Source organism: Callithrix jacchus, chromosome X (genome assembly GCF_049354715.1).
Source record: "Callithrix jacchus isolate 240 chromosome X, calJac240_pri, whole genome shotgun sequence".
Classification (NCBI taxonomy): Eukaryota; Metazoa; Chordata; class Mammalia; order Primates; family Cebidae; genus Callithrix; species Callithrix jacchus.
Window position 1 is genome coordinate 122,238,858 of NC_133524.1, and position 11,374 is coordinate 122,250,231.

The window sequence follows — 11,374 nt, forward strand, 5'->3', positions numbered from 1 at the left end:
TACCCTGAAACTTTACTGAATTCATTTATCACTTCTAATTTTGTGTGTGTGTGTGTGTGTGTGTGTGTGTGTGTGTGTGTAGTCTTTAGGTTTTTCCAAATACAAGATCATATCATCTGCAAACAAGTATAATTGAGTTATTTAATTCCATTTTTGGATGTCATTTAATTCTTTCTCGTCTGATTGCTCTAGCTAGAAATTCTAGTACTGTGATGAATAACAGTGGTGAAAGTGGGCATTCTTGCCATGTGCCAGATCGTAGAGGAAAAGCTTTCAGTTTTTCTCTATTCACTACGATTTGGTTCCCTGCTTTTAATTTTTTGTGTCTACATTGTTTGCTTTTTGGTTTGAGTTTACCATAAAACTTTCAAATATTATCTTATGACCCATTATTTTATTCTGATAACAACCTTACACTGTTTGCACATACAAAAATAAAATAAGTAAAATGATAACTGATGAAAACTCTATGCCTTAACTTTGTTCTCCTGTTTTTTAACTTTTTGATTTTTTCTGTTTATATCTTACTATGATGTTTATTTCTTGAAAAGATGTTGCAGTTATTGTTTTTGATTTGTTCATTGTTTAGTCTTTCTACTTAGGATATGAGTAGTAAACATCACATTGCAATGTCATAATATTCTTTGTTTTTCTGTGTACTTATGATTACAAGTGAGGTTTGTACCATCAGATGATTTCTTGTTGCTCATTAATGTCCTTTTCATTCTGATTGAAATACTCTATTTAGCATTTCTTGTAGGACATGTGTGGTGTTGATTAAATCCCTCAGCCTTTGTTTGACTGCAATATCCTTTATTTCTCCTTCATGATTGCAGGACATTTTTGCTGGACATACTGTTCTTGAATAAAAGTTGTTTTGTTTTTATGTTTTCCTTCAGCACTAAATTTGTCATGCCACTCTTTGCTGTCTTGAAAGGTTCTGTTGAAAACTTTTCTGCCTGATGTGTTGGAGCTGTATTGCATGTTATCCTCTTTTCTCTTGCTGCTTTTTGGATACTTTCTTTATCCTTAATCTTTGGGAGTAATGGCTTTAGTTAAAGCTGTTTGGTTTTTTATCTGCTTCTTGTATTTAGATATTGTACCTTTGTCTTTGTTTCGGAGGGTCTCTGTTATTATCCCTCTGAATAAACTTTCAACTCCTATATACTTCTCTACTTCCTGTTTAAGGCCAATGACTCTTAGATTTGCCCCTTTGAAGCTATTTTCTAGATTCCATAGGCATGCTTCATTGTTTTTTACTTTTCTTTACTTTTTTCTTCTTTGATTGTACATTTTCAAATAATCTGTCTTCAAGTTCACTAATTTTTTATACTGTTTGATTGATTACACTGTTAAAAGGCTCTGATACATTCTTCAGTATGCCAATTGCGTTTTTCATCTTCAGAATTTCTACTTGATTTTTTCAATTATTCAATATCTTTGTTATATTTACCTGATAGAATTCTGATTTTCTTCTGTGTTATCTTGAATTTCTTTGAGTTCCTCAAAGTTGGAATTTGAATTCTCAGCTGAAATTCATGTATCTCTGTTTCTCTAGGATTGGTCCCTGTGCATATTCATTTGCTGAGATCATGTATTCCTGGAGAGAGTTTATGCTAATAGATGTTCTTTAGTGTCTAGGCTTTGAAGAGTTAGTTATTTATTGTAGTCTTCACTGTCTGGGATTTTTGTACCCATCCTTCTTGGGAAGCCTTTACCGGTATTTGAAAGTACTTTGATACTGTGATCCAAGCTGTATGTACTTTAGGGGGCACCCTAAACCCAGTAACATTGTGGTTCTTGCAGACTCATGGAGGTCCTGCCTTGATGGTCTTGCACAAGATCAAGGAGAATTCTCTGTATTATCAGGTGAAGACTCTTGTTCGCTAAACTTATTTTCTCTGAACAGCAAGCAAACAAACAAACAAAAACAAAAAACAGAGTCTCTCTATCTCTCTCTGTTCTGAACCATCTAAAGATTAGATTGGAGTGACACAACCACCCCTGTGGCCACCACCACTATGACTATGCTGGATTAGGCCAGAAGCCAGAATATCAGTGAATCTCTTGCAAGGCCTGCTATGACCACTTCCTAACTACTTGCTATGTTTGCTGAAGTATCTAGTTCTCTACAATCAGCAGATAACAAAGCCAGCTATGACTGTGTCCTTCTCTTATGTGCAGTGAGTTTCCCTATGCCCTTGATGGGTCCAGGGGTGCCACCTAAGAGTTAAGGGCAAGAGTTGGAAACCTTAGAATTCTACATATTATTCTATATAGTAACTGAGCTGTCACTCAAACCACAAGACACAGTCCTTCTTAATCTTCCCTCCCCTTCCCAAAGGCAGAACAAGCTCACCTGGTAGCCCCACCACATCAAACCATGGAGAGTCCTTCCAGACCACTGCTGATCTTCCCTTAAATCCCAATGGTCCTTAAATCAGCTTGTGCTGAATGCTGCCTGGCCTGGGACTCACTATTTTGAGGCAGTACGTTCCCCTCTGACTCAGGACAGGTCCAGAAATGCCTTCCAAGTGTCAAGCACTAGAATTAGGAGCCCCAAGAGCCTGTCTGGTACTCTATTCTACTGTGACTATGCTGGCATCTAAAGCCAGCAAGTCTCAGAGGCTCACCCAAGGCCTTCAAGCAAACCTTGATTGGTATCTCTCGTGGTTATTTAGAACCAAAGGTCCCTTCATTAGAAGGTGCTGAATGATGCCAGAACAGGGTCCGTCCCTTCAAGGCAGCAGATTTCCTTCTGGCCCAGATTGTGTCTACAAATTTATGGTCTAAATTGCCAAGTTTTCTGAGTGATCTGGAACAGTTTAGTCCTAGGTGTTGAGGTTTGCAGGAACTCAAGTTCTGAGACTGGGATTGGAGATTCCTCTCTGGCTAGGGCTGGTTTAAATGCTCCCTCCATGAACCGGTATCAGCTGCATTTGGTCTGGTTTTCCTTTCTACTCTAAGAGAACAGTATTGCGTTCAATGCCTCTCAATTGCTGTGCTCTCTCTCCCTCCCCCAGCAGCCAGAGATGCTCTTGGCACCATTCTGCTATTCCTGGGGTTGGAGCTTGGGAGGGGGGTGGCATCTGCCATTCAAGATTGTTTTTGCTATGCCTTCAGTGCCTTTTAGTGAAACAAAGTTTAAAGACTATGCGGGCTCACCTGATTTTGGTTCTTATAAAGGGGGTTTTCATGTGAAATGATTAGTGGAAGAATCTCTTCTACCATTTTGCTCTGCCTCTATATCCTAAATGCTCTATTTCTATAATTTTGTGTAATGAATTGTGTGTTCCTAAGATCATGCCCATTTGACTAGCTATTTGATTGCTTGTCTCATGTTACTCAAAATCTTAAAGCAACATCTTTGGTTTATGAGTCTATTATTTCCTACTTAAAAACACCTATACCATGATTTCATTCCTTTATTTCTGCCTGAAAAAATTCTTACAAACTTTTACATTAGGAAACCATGTCCAGTGAGTGTAGCACTGTTTTGGACCACTCACAGAAATGGATCTGTGGCTTAACAGAACCAAAACATTGGTTTCATATAGGTAGACTGTAACAATATGTACCTATACAGAAGATAGCAGTACTCAGATATCTCACTGTCAGAGAAGGGAGTTATAATATATGAAAATATGACAAAAGTAAGACTCAAAATAAACACTGTAATTAGGTTTTGGAATGAGAGATATTGGTGATGTTTATAGTTTTAAATATCAAAGAGAAATCCTGAGAGCAATGTGCTTATCCATAGCTCATATCTTGACTTGTAATGCTACCCAACACTTTGCAATAGAAGGAACCAAGGAGACAGGGCTCCTTGGATAAATAGAAGAGTGGATGAGGCAGGAATAGTGTAAGATCAACCTGGGTCATCTTGCTGTGACACAGGATCCATCTTGACAGGACTGTCACTGGACAGAGATGGGACAACATGAGTTTCAAATTTTGCAATAATTTATAAATTTATAGATAAAATAAATGAAATATTCAATCCATGATACATATTGACAAAGAAAGGAAGAAAAAAATAACAAAGCAAGAAAGCAAGAAGGAGAGTGACAGAGGAAAGAAGGAAGTAAATAAGGAAGAGAGAAAATTTTAAAGGAAGAAAGGAATGAAGGAAGGAAAAATGGAAGGAAGGAAGAAAAAAGTAAGGAAGAAAAGAAGGGAAGGGAGGAAGGAAGGGAGGTCAAAATGATTTTTATTTTTACTATGACAAAATGATTTTTTTAAAGTTAATATGTTTAAAAAGTCAATATGTTAACATACAAATGACTAATAGACTCATACTACTGTTAAGTCACATTAATAAACTCTACTTTGTATACTATAACAAGCAGTTACAGACAAAATTCCGTGTCAGTGTTTAATGTAAATGTAGTTAATTATCAAGTAACTCTTTTAAATGAGAATTTGAAAGTTCTGGTACAATAAAGATTCTTTTTTTGCCTCTCTTTTCTAGAAACCATCCCAAAACTAAAACAAAAATAACAGCAACAGCAATGATTTGAAAAGCAATATTCAATGAATCTAGAAGTACTAAGCATGAACCACATTGAAAATAAATTTGAGAAAGTATTTAAGGTAGCAATGGGGAGAGGGGATAAAGCTAAATTTCATAAATAGATGGAAAATGGGGAGAAACTTAAAGGAAGTGATTTTTCACAGAACCTCAGGAAGACTCCAGCGTAAGAGTCCCAAATACTTCAGAATGTGTGAGTGATTCTGTGAGGGCAAAAAATAAAAACACTATTTGAATGTCTGAAGAAAATGATAATTTATATTTCCCCCATATCCAGATGTTCTCTCTTATCTCTCACTGCCAATAATGAAACTTCTCTATCCTCAACCCCATGACAGATAAAATTTATTTTCTGGTATGCATGACATACCACATAGAAAACGGAATGAAGTAAAAGTCTGCCTACGGAAAGATGGAACTCTCAGTTCCTACCACACGCAGCTGCAAAATGCCACAAGCCAGGTTAATAAGCACAGCCATGTACTGGAAGATTGTTCTCTGAAGTTACAGACCCACTGCCAAGAAAATATACAGGCAGTGGCACTTACAGGTCCCAAAGTGCAAAAAAGTCACCTGACCAGATGATGGTCATAGCAAACCCCATGATTCAATAAAACATAAAAGCTTAATATAATTCACTTTTAGACACGAATTAACAATAAAAAAAACCAGACATTTCCAGAAAGAATCCAACATGTAAATAAGAAACAAAAAAAAGGAAGAGAAAAAAAGCCCAGAGGTAATATAGACGCTTTAAGGAGGAGAAAAAAAAATTATTGAAACAATATGTTTAGTGGCATTGATATCTTTAGTGGCATTACAAATATTGCACCCATAAGACAAGAACAGGATAGTTTCAAAAGGAATCATATAAGAACAAGCATGGATTTCTGGAAATTAATGCTATGATTGTTGAAGTAAAACATCCAACAGAATAGTCTGAATATTAAAATGATGAAATATTCTAAAGGTAATATAGAAATTATGGTTAGGGCAACTGAAGTGAATAGATAATAAAATTATTTATTTGGGGACCAGCTTATGAATAATTGGCATCCCAGAAGAATAAAATCATGTAGGGAGACAATTATTAAATAAGTATTCAAGAACATTTATCAGAAGCAGAAGACATTACAATCCAGATAGAAGTAGCCCTCTGAGTGCCTTGCAGGCAGGAACAAAATCACATTATTGTGAAATTCAGTACCCTAGGATTGTTGGAAAAGACTGCAAAAGCTTCAGAGAAGGTGTAGGTCCTTTAAAAAGAGCCTGGAATAAATATTTTAACAGACTTCCCAAGAGCAGTATTGTATTTAGGAAACAATGGGGCAATGCCTTCACATGTCTGGATAAAAATAATTTTAACAAGGAATTCTGGATTCAGCCACACTACCAATCAAAGATGATCGTAGAGTGGTTACTAACAGAGAGATTTGGATCAGAGGTTGTTAGATAGACAGATTGGGATAAACAGGAAAGAGCAAATTTAACTATACCTTCCCATAACTTTTCAGTCAGTTTCCTAGTGCTGAAACTAGATCGGTTTAGTTAAACAGCTGTTTTCTGTATCACACGGTGTCATGCCGATGGCCTATGCCTCTTTAGTTATAAGAGTAGGAAAGTGGTTGCAATCTGACACATTTTCGCCACCACTATTATAAGGAATAAGCTTAAGCTTGCAGGGCCTCAGTTAATGGGTAGCAGCAATTTCATTGAGTGCAAGACAGAAAAGTGGAGGGAAAATCTGAAAGCATTAGTTTTGGGACTTGTAGCTCACAATAAATTCAGGATTTAGTTTAAACTGTAGAAAATAATAAAAACTCAAGAACTACTAAAACAAGATGATTTTGAGTAGACCTTTTAAAACATACAATTATTCAAAAATATTTACTCTCTACGAATTCCTTATCAGAAATTTATTGGATTATCTGTGTCAACAAGTAGAAGAAAAAATAAAGAAAGAAAGAATAAGACGTGATATTATATTAACAGAGAAACTAGCACAGAAAATAGTTTCCTAGATGAGGGTGAAAGGAAGCCCTATGATGTCAAGTGTGCAGAATCACTAGAGAGCACCCGAAAACAAGTAGAGCAATAGGGCTGGTGTCCCTAGGAAGAATGTATCCATGAAGGAAAACAAAACTAACATTTTTTTGCATACAAACTGTAAGAAAAAAAATATGTTGAATGGCATCTTACAGAGCTGTCTTACTATGTGGAAAGACTTTCTGATAAAAACTCCAAAAAATTCAGAAATTATGACACAAATGTTGTCTAAGAAAGGAAATGCCACTTAATACACTATTTGGCTCAGAAGTGAACAATGTTTGTACAGTCATAAGAATGAAAATAGAAGTATTTAACTGAAATTGAGGAATGATTACAGTCATTGGACAGATAAAGAAGGTGTTAATAAAACATTCATCTGCCATATCAAGAAGTTGATGGATACTTTCCAGAATTGAAGACTAAAGAGAGAAAAATATATGCCCATTAATTATAAATACAGAGATAAATGCCCAAAGAAACAGCTAAAATAACTGAAAATGGAAATATTTGGGGAATGGAATCAGGTAAGGGGAAGTAAGTTAAGGGAAATGGTAATTTTTATTATAAATCTTTAGCATCATTTGACTTTTAAAAACTTTTTGCATTGTTTATTAAAATTTTAAAAATCAAAAGGTCAATACTATTTGAAAATATTCTACAGAAATAGATTGATTTGACATAACAGAGTGATATGGAAGAAGAATTGAGGGAAATATGAACTAAGAAAATGATATCTGGAAAAAGCATTATTCTTTTAGAAAGAAGAATATATTAATGAGGAGAGGAATCAAATGTTTTATCAAGACAATAGCTACTGGGGAGCAGAATGAATGGAAAAGGAATTATTCTCTATTTTCAACACTTTAGAGAGACCTTTCAGAAACAAGAGTATCCAACCTCAAATTAATATCACCTAGCTATTTAGTGCCTACAATTTTTTTTCTTTGTTTAAACTATTCTCATCCATTCATTTAAATCATTTGACATATATTGTTTTACCAGCTCCTAGGTGATAGAAACTATTATAGATACTGAGGACATAGTAGAGAGAAAAAATAGGTATAGGCTTTCCCTAAATTAACCTTATGATTTGGCAGGAAAGGCAGACATTAATTAAATAGTCAATTAAACAAATGTAAAGTTGCAAAATAAGAGAAGTATAATGAAGAAAATCTTAGTTTTCGGTTTTATATTTTCATGTAACAAATGAACCAAATCTAAACTGGTCTTCTGTATATACAATCCGGTATATTTTTAATTTGGTGACGTCACCATAACTAGAGTCTTTTCATAACACAAATCTGTCTATTCTCCCATCTCAGGGCCTTGGTTCATGACCTTACCTCTCTGGGGAATCCTCCACTCTTCCTCAACTAGTTAAATACTCTTATCTTTTAAATGCCACATTATAGGGTATATTCCCAAAAAGAAAGAAACTTTTGACTGACTATTCTCCTTACCCCTGTGCAGTTGTCCAGATAATAGACCTGAATGGTTCAAATATATTCAATATGAATTAAAAGTTTATGTTTTCCCAAAATTCATATGTTAAGATAATAACTCTTAATTTCATGGTATTAAAAAGTATTAGGAGGCTTTTGGGAAGTAATTATGTCATGGGGGTAGATCCCTCATGAATGGGATCAGTGACCCTATAAGAAAAGACAGGAGATTTTCCTCTTTCTCTTGCGATGGGACATTACAATGAGAAGAAAAGAAAACATTTTTTTCCTTTGGAACTCAGAAAAATAATTCTGAGCTAAATCTGGAAAATGGACAAGGGTATAAAGACATAAGAAGATGAATAGTATAGTTAATGACATCAGTAAAATAGCAGGGTAAGAATGTGTATCTAGAATATTCCACCCAACAAGAGAATACACATTCTGCTCAAGTACAGATGTAATGTTATCTGTGATAGATCACAGATTAGGCCACAAAACAGGTCTCAGTGAATTTTAAAATGTGGAAATCATACAAAGTATCTTCTCTGACTACAATGAAATAAAGTTGGACACTAATAAAAGAATTAAAACTGAAAAATTCACAAATGTACTTAAATAAAATCAGACTCTTAAAGAGTCAATGAGTCAAACAAGAGATCATAAGGAAAATTAGAAATTACTTAGAGGTGAATGACAATACACAGCAAACTATAATTTAAGAATGCAGTAAATATAATACTCAGAAAAAAATTTATATCTGCTATGCTTACTTTAAAACATTGCAGATCTCAAATCAATAACTTAGATTCATATATTGAGAAACTAGAAAAAGAAGACAAAACTAATCCAAAGCTAGCAGAAGAAAAATAATTTAAATTTTCATAATTAATACTTTTAACATATAATCAGTATAATATTAATTAAAAACATAATACATAAAAATAGAGTGTCAAAGGAAAAAAGAAAACTCAAATAACTAAAATCATAAAAAAGTGGGACATTACTATCATCCTTACAGAAAGAGAAAATATATCCAAAATTCTATGAACAATTACACATCAACAAATTACATAACCTACGTGAAATGAGCAAAGTCCCAGAAACACACTAATTACTAAAATTGACTCAATTTCAAATAGAAAATCTCAACAAATCTATAACAAATATGAGATTGAATCAGTAATCAAATAATTCCTAATGAATAAGATCCTAAGCCAGGTGGCTTTTCTAGTGAATTATTCCAAATACTTAAATAGGAAGTAACATCAGTCCATCTTAAGCTACTTCAAAAAACTGAATAATATGAAACACTTTTAACTCATTCTATGAGACCAGCAAAGTTCTGATACAAAAGATAGATAAAGACATCACAAGGTAAAATATAACAAAACTTTGTTATTAATTTAATGCAAAAACCTTCAACATTATACTAGCAGACCCAACCCAATCTCAAATTAAAAATATTATTTACCATGATGAAGTAATTTTTATTCCAGGAATGTGAGGATGGTTCAACATAAGAAATGAATCAACATAGTATTAATATATTACTTTGACAGAGTAACAACAAAAATTAATATCTCAATTGATGCAGAAAAGACATTTGACTTATGAAACAGCCTTTCATGTTAAAAACACTTAGGAAAAATAAGAATAGAAGGGAACTTCCTCAAATTGATAAAGTGCATTTATGAATAATCCACAGCTAAGAACATACTCAATAGTAAAAGAATGAAAACATTTATTTTAAGATCAGGAACAAAACAAGGATGCTTGTTTCACCATTGCTATTCAATATTGTACTGTAAATTGTAGCCAGGACAATAAAAAGAAATAAAAGGCATCCAAGTTATAAAAGAGGAATTATAACTATATCATCTCACACATGATATAGTCCTATTTATGGTCATATATACAGAAAATCCCCCAAATCCACAAGAAATATACAAAAGCTAATAAATGAATTCAGGACTGTTACAGGAAACAGGATGAACACTTTAAGATCAATTGCTTTTTTAATATGCTAGCAATGAACCATCTGGAAAGAAAATTCAGAAAGCAATTCCACTTTCCTTTTTTTATTGCATTTTAGGTTTTGGGGTACATGTGCAGAACATGTAAGATAGTTGCATAGGTACACACGTGGCAGTGTGATTTGCTGCCTTCCTCCCCTTCACCCACATCTGGCATTTCTCCCCATGTTATCCCTCCACAGCTCCCCACCCTGCTGTCCCTCCCCTATTCCCCCCAATAGATCCCAGTGTGTAGTGCTCCCCTCCCTGTATCCATGTATTCTCATTGTTCATCACCCGCCTATGAGTGAGAATATGTGGTATTTCATTTTTTGTTCTTGTTTTGGTCAGTTTGCTGAGAATGATGTTCTCCAGATTCATCCATGTCCCTACAAAGGACACGAACTCATCGTTTTTGATTGCTGCATAATATTCCATGGTGTATATGTGTCACATTTTCCTAGTCCAGTCTATCATCGATGGGCATTTGGGTTGGTTCCAGGTCTTTGCTATTGTAAACAGTGCTGCAATGAACATTCCTGTGCATATGTCCTTATAGTAGAACGATTTATAGTCCTTTGGATATATACCCAGTAATGGAATTGCTGGGTCAAATGGAATTTCTATTTCTAGGTCTTTGAGGCACACACTGTCTTCCACAATGGTTGAACTAATTTACACTCCCACCAGCAGTGTAAAAGTGTTCCTATTTCACCATGTCCTCTCCAGCATCTGTTGTCTCCAGATTTTTTTAATGATCACCATTCTAACTGGTGAGAGATGGTATCTCAATGTAGTTTTGATTTGAATTTCTCTGATGACCTGTGATGATGAGCATGTTTTCATATGTTTGTTGGCCTCTTGTATGTCTTCTTTTGTAAAGTGTCTGTTCATATCCTTTGCCCACTTTTGAATGGGCTTGTTTTTTTTTTTTTTTTTTTCTTGTAAATCTGTTTGAGTTCTTTGTAAATTCTGGATATCAGCCCTTTGTCAGATGGGTAAACTGCAAAAATTTTTTCCCATTCTTTTGGTTGCCGATTCACTCTAGTGACTGTTTCTTTTGCCATGCAGAAGCTTTCAATGGCATCTAGAAGAATAAAATACCTAGGAATACATAAAACAATGGCAAGAAATGTGTTATACACTTTAAACTACAAAACATTTCTGAAAGAAACAGAAGAATTGAAAAAATGGAAAGGCATTCTGTGTTCATGTATGAGACTTGATATTACTAAGTTGTCAATACCACAGAAGTTATTCTAGAAATTCAGTGCAATCCCATCAAAATTCCAGAAGCTTTTTTTCTACACAAGTGGAAAAGCTAAAAATTCTGA